This window comes from Triticum dicoccoides, chromosome 6A, assembly GCF_002162155.2.
Source record: "Triticum dicoccoides isolate Atlit2015 ecotype Zavitan chromosome 6A, WEW_v2.0, whole genome shotgun sequence".
NCBI lineage: Eukaryota > Viridiplantae > Streptophyta > Magnoliopsida > Poales > Poaceae > Triticum > Triticum dicoccoides.
Window position 1 is genome coordinate 12,130,067 of NC_041390.1, and position 6,896 is coordinate 12,136,962.

Here is a 6,896-nt window from a genome sequence, read left to right on the forward strand (position 1 = left end):
TGGAATAGGATTTGCGGAGGGGGGAAAAGAGAGAGGGGGGCCGGCCCCCTCTCCTTGTCCTATTCGGACCAAGGGAGGGGAAGGGCGCGCGGCCCATCTTGGGCTGCCCCTTCTCTTTTCCACTAAGGCCCACTAAGGCCCATATAGCTCCCGGGGGGTTCCGGTAACCTTCCGGTACACCGGTAAAATCCCGATTTCACCCGGAACACTTCCGATATCCAAACATAGGCTTCCAATATATCAATCTTTATGTCTCGACCGTTTCGAGACTCCTCGTCATGTCCGTGACCACATCCAGGACTCTGAACAAACTTCGGTACATCAAAATGCATAAACTCATAAAATAACTGTCATCGTAACCTTAAGCGTGCGGACCCTACGGGTTCGAGAACAATGTAGACATGACCGAGACATGTCTCCGGTCAATAACCAATAGCGGAACCTGGATGCTCATATTGGCTCCTACATATTCTACGAAGATCTTTATCGGTCAGACCGCATAACAACATACGTTGTTCCCTTTGTCATTGGTATGTTACTTGCCCGAGATTCGATCGTCGGTATTCCAATACCTAGTTCAATCTCGTTACCGGCAAGTCTCTTTACTCGTTCTGTAATACATCATCCCGCAACTAACTCATTAGTTGCAATGCTTGCAAGGCTTAAGTGATGTGCATTACCGAGAGGGCCCAGAGATACCTCTCCGACAATCAGAGTGACAAATCCTAATCTCGAAATACGCCAACCCAACATGTACCTTTGGAGACACCTGTAGAGCTCCTTTATAATCACCCAGTTACGTTGTGACGTTTGGTAGCACACAAAGTGTTCCTCTGGTAAACGGGAGTTGCATAATCTCATAGTCATAGGAACATGTATAAGTCATGAAGAAAGCAATAGTAACATACTAAACGATCGGGTGCTAAGCTAATGGAATGGGTCATGTCAATCAGATCATTCACTTAATGATGTGATCCCGTTAATCAAATAACAACTCCTTGTTCATGGTTAGGAAACATAACCATCTTTGATTAACGAGCTAGTCAAGTAGAGGCATACTAGTGACACTTTGTTTGTCTATATATACACACATGTATTATGTTTCCGGTTAATACAATTCTAGCATGAATAATAAACATTTATCATAATATAAGGAAATAAATAATAACTTTATTATTGCCTCTAGGGCATATTTCCTTCACATACTCAGGGAGAACACTTCTTGATAATTAGTGAGAGATTATCTTAAAATGCTACCGTCAAACTAAGCAAAATAAGATGTATAAAAGATAAACATCATATGCAATCAAAATATGTGACATGATATGGCCATCATCATCTTGCGCCTTTGATCTCCATCTCCAAAGTACTATCATGATCTCTATCATCATCGGCATGACACCATGATCTCCATCATCTTGATCTATATCAATGTGTCGTCACGTGGTCGTCTCGCCAACAATTGCTCTTGCAACTATTGCTATCGCATAGCAATAAAGTAAAGCAATTATTGGGTGCTTGCATCTTATGCAATAGAGGGACAGCCATAAGGATTTTGCCAGTTGCCGATAACTTCAAACAACATGATTATCTCATACAACAACTTATATCTCATCACGTCTTGACCATATCACATCACAACATGCCCTGCAAAAACAAGTTAGACGTCCTCTACTTTGTTTGTTGCAAGTTTTACGTGGCTGCTACGGGCTTAAGCAAGAACCAATCTTACCTACGCATCAAAAACCACAACGATAGTTTGTCAAGTTGGTGTTGTTTTAACCTTCGCAAGGACCGGGCGTAGCCACACTCGGTTTAACTAAAGTTGGAGAAACTGACACCCGCCAGCCACCTGTGTGCAAAGCACGTCGGTAGAACCAGTCTCGCGTAAGCGTACGCGTAATGTCGGTCCGGGCCACTTCATCCAACAATACCGCCGAACCAAAGTATGACATGCTGGTAAGCAGTATGACTTATATCGCCCATAACTCACTTGTGTTCTACTCGTGCATATAACATCAACGCATAAAACCTAGGCTCTGATACCACTGTTGGGGAACGTAGTAATTTCAAAAATTTCCTACACACACGCAAGATCATGGTGATGCATAGCAACGAGAGGGAAGAGTGTTGGCTACGTACCCTCGTAGACCGGAAGCAGAAGCGTTAGCACAACGCGGTTGATGTAGTCGTACGTCTTCACGGCCCGACCGATCAAGCACCGAAACTACGGCACCTCTGAGTTCTAGCACATGTTCAGCTCGATGACGATCCCCGGACTCCGATCCAGCAAAGTGTCGGGGAAGAGTTCCGTCGGCACGACGGCGTGGTGACGATCTTGATGTTCTACCGTCGCAGGGCTTCGCCTAAGCACCGCTACAATATTATCGAGGAGTATGGTGGAGGGGGGCACCGCACAAGGCTAAGAGAACGATCACGAAGATCAACTTGTGTGTCTATGGGGTGACCCCTGCCACCGTATATAAAGGAGTGGAGGAGGGGAGGGCCGGCCCTCTCTATGGCGCGCCCTAGGGGAGTCCTACTCCCACCGGGAGTCGGATTCCCCCTTTCCTAGTCCAACTAGGAGTCCTTCCAAGTAGTAGGAGTAGGAGACAAGGAAGGGGAAGAGGGAAGAGAAGGAAGGAGGGGGCTCAGCCCCTCCACCTAGTCCAATTCGGACTAGGCCTTGGGGGGGCGCGCGGCCTACCTCTCCCTCTCCCCTAAAGCCCAATAAGGCCCATATACTTCTTCCCCCGTATTCCCGTAACTCCCCGGTACTCCGAAAAATACCCGAACCACTCGGAACCTTTCCGATGTCCGAATATAGTCATCCAATATATCGATCTTTACGTCTCGATCATTTCGAGACTCCTCGTCATGTCCCCGATCTTATCCGGGACTCCGAACTCCTTCGGTACATCAAAACACATAAACTCATAATATAACTGTCATCGAAACCTTAAGCGTGCGGACCCTACGGGTTCGAGAACAATGTAGACATGACCGAGACACGTCTCCGGTCAATAACCAATAGCGGAACCTGGATGCTCATATTGGCTCCTACATATTCTACGAAGATCTTTATCGGTCAGACCGCATAACAACATACGTTGTTCCCTTTGTCATCGGTATGTTACTTGCCCGAGATTCGATCGTCGGTATCTCAATACCTAGTTCAATCTCGTTACCGGCAAGTCTCTTTACTCGTTTCGTAATACATCATCTCGCAACTAACTCATTAGTTGCAATGCTTGCAAGGCTTATGTGATGTGCATTACCGAGAGGGCCCAGAGATACCTCTCCGACAATCGTAGTGACAAATCCTAATCTCGAAATACGCCAACCCAACATGTACCTTTGGAGACACCTTAGAGCTCCTTTATAATCACCCAGTTACGTTGTGACGTTTGGTAGCACACAAAGTGTTCCTCCGGCAAATGGGAGTTGCATAATCTCATAGTCATAGGAACATGTATAAGTCAAGAAGAAAGCAATAGCAACATACTAAACGATCGGGTGCTAAGCTAATGGAATGGGTCATGTCAATCACATCATTCTCCTAATGATGTGATCCTGTTAATCAAATGAAAACACATGTCTATGGTTAGGAAACATAACCATCTTCGATCAATGAGCTAGTCAAGTAGAGGCATACTAGTGACGTTTAGTTTGTCTATGTATTCGCACATGTATTATGTTTTCGGTTAATACAATTCTAGCATGAATAATAAATATTTATCATGATATAAGGAAATAAATAATAACTTTATTATTGCCTCTAGGGCATATTTCCTTCAGCTCTTCCTCGTCGTCAGCGTCTTCGTTTAACTTTTCTAGCATAAGTATGTCATTTTCATTGACAATGATCTCACCATCATTCTGTGCATCATCGTCGTTTGGATCCACATCATCATCACCCAATGGTCTAGCGTCATCGTTTCTAACCACATCATCATCATCAGGTTGCTCTTGATAGAACACTCCCTCGTATGTCATGGGGTTAATGCTGTAGTAATCGTCTTCATTCGGGTCCGGTAGCTTACCATGTCGCGACACCTTGAACACAACTTCCCAAACCTTTAGGTACTCTTTCTGGCATGGGTAAGGGAGATAATATACTTGTGTTGCTTGTGTAGTCGCAATGAAGAGATCGGCTCCGGCATAGACGGTTGATAGTTTAACTTCGACCAAACCAATGGAAGGCGTATGTTTTACCCCCTCCCGCGGATCGAACCAACGGCATTTGATCACAGGCAGACTTAGGGTCTCGCGCCCCTTGCGGAATTTAATCTCGTATATATTTTGAACCCTTCCGTCGTAGTCTACTGAATTTTGACCGGGGGTGTACACTCCGGTATTTATAGTTTTGGGATCGGGCCGACTGTTCTAGTGCTCCTCTGTATGGAAGCGATCACGTCATACTTTTTACATGTCATGACGGCAGGGTCAAAACCCATGGAAACCCATCTCAATTCGTCATCCATAGATATGTTCGGATTTTTTTCCTACAAGTATAATTGAAATTGTTGCGTGCATTAGTTTGGTTAACTAATAAATGTTGAATTAGGTATTTAATAGGGGAGTGTGAAAAATTACTTTCTTCATGAACCAAGCAACAAAATTTTTACGTTCAGGGAAGAGACATGAGCTTGAGCGAGGAAAGAGACATGAGCTTGAGTGATTGATGAGAAGACATGCATGGGCGCATGATTGCATGACCACCAGGAGATGAACAGCAGAATCGGCAGATGGCAGATGCACAGTACGATGCCAAGTTGGATAAAAGCACTAAGCATCTGGCGATTAGGCGCAACCTCGCTGATGATCTAGATATACAGGGACCATGGAAAGGAGGGGATTGAAAACAGGTGATGCGACCGTTGACAGAAAAACAATGGCGCGAATAATTATCCCAATCTTTTCACGGTACAATGTCACCCGGAACGACGTGGCGCTCGCGATCTTTTAGATGCAATCACCACAGAAACAACACACACACCTTGATGAAGAAGTACGTGGACGATCCTCCAAGAATCAGCAGCAAATTAGAGACCGCATCTCCAATCTCTCGCCCAAACACAAAGCAATAATAGAAGCTTCTCAACCAATACGCACGAAATAACTCGCCAAAGGAAGATACCCCGGCTTGTAGTCTCTGTTCGTCAACCAAAAAATAAGCTAAATCCTCATCTCCTAACGATCGATCCAAAAGGTATATAAGACACCGGCAAGCCAGCGGCCAAACCGTACCAGACTAGTAATCTAAATCATGGTTTTGGTAACCGAGCGAAATTCCGAGCTTCCGCGCGGTTACCGTGTTTACCGACCACCCTCGAGAAACACTCATATCGAGCAAAAAATCTCGAATAATTTGAAAATTTTAAATTCAAACTCTGAAAGTATAGTTAAATACAGGCCATCTCTTTCCTGCCAAGTGCCAACACAACTGGTTGTGGTGGCCTGGTGGTGAAGCGAACCATCCATCTGCTGGCAGATCACCTTTTTACTTTTTCGAGTTAAAAATATTGCCAATTTGTTGGAGCGACCAGGGCTCGAACTCACGACGAGCGAGCAAGTGCAGCTGCTGTCGAGTAGCCACAAGCCAGGGCAACGTAGCTGATAATAAGGAGTTAAATAACTTTCTATATCGATTTCAAAAAAAATTGAATTCAAAAATTGATTATAAATTCCGTCCGAAATTTTTCCGGAATTTCATGGTTACCGTGGTAACTGTAAATTCCGATGCCCCTCGAGAAAAAATATCCACTTGGGATCCAAAACCTTGCTCTAAATAAAATATCCTAATCGAATCCCTACACTTATTTAATTAATGATTAACAACCGACCACTAGGCACGGCAATCAGGCACGTAGGCCTTTAACCTCCTAACAAATACGTGTATCTCCAGGAGTCTTTGCTTGTAGTAGTACTAGTCGAATACCCGTGCGTTGCCACAGAATAATAAACTTAGACATGAAACATTGCTAAAAATAAATCAAATATAATTTCATAACTATATGTTTGAGCGGTGATACGCGCCGGCGCGCTGACCCAAATTTGGGTCAGTCGGCTTCCAGCCATCCGATCCAGCAGGCAGGAGCCATCCGTTCCGCCTTCCCCCATGTCATCATCTTCTTCCCCCTCTCCCCCGCGCACGCGTCTTGGTTCAGATCCGCCTGTGACATGTCCCTGCCCCAACCACCGCGAGTGTGCTCCGGCGAGACGCAAAAGCATCCGTGTCCTTTCCCTCACTATTACCGCTCGCCGCAGCACCGAGCTGCTCGTCGTCGCAACCTCTCTTGGATCGCCGATGTCACGTTTTTCTGCTCCAGCGATGGTAGCAAAAAAAATCGTCGGTTCCAGCTTTCCCGAACAACGTTTCCAGCTTTTCTTGTCGTAGCATCGGCGGCGACAACTTCAGCATTGCCGCTTGCAGCATATACGGCTGCGACTCGTAGCTTTTTCTGTTGCCGGTTGTAGCATTTTCTCCCATGAAATGCATCTTCCTTGGTCGCCAGTAGCAGTCGTCTACCTCACAGGCCATGCAACAAAAATTGGCCGCTGGTTGTAGCTTTTTCTAGGGCGGTTGCATCTCTAGCGCCTGAGGTTGCAGCTTCCACAGGCCAAAGCCCATCGTTGCAGCTCCGATGCTCACCTTCGTTGTCCGCATCTTCACTTCGCCGCTTGCAGCAAAATGGTCAACGAGTTGTAGATTTTCTTTTGCCATTTGAGATTTTTCTTCCGCGGGATGCATCTTCATGGTGGCATGTAGCAAACAAGGACGCCGGTTGTAGCTCGCAGCTCCGATGATGTCCTCACCCATCCCATTCTCATGTCAGGTGCACCCCGTCGTTGCAGCTTCTCGTGCCTTGGGTGTACCTCGCCATCATAGTTAT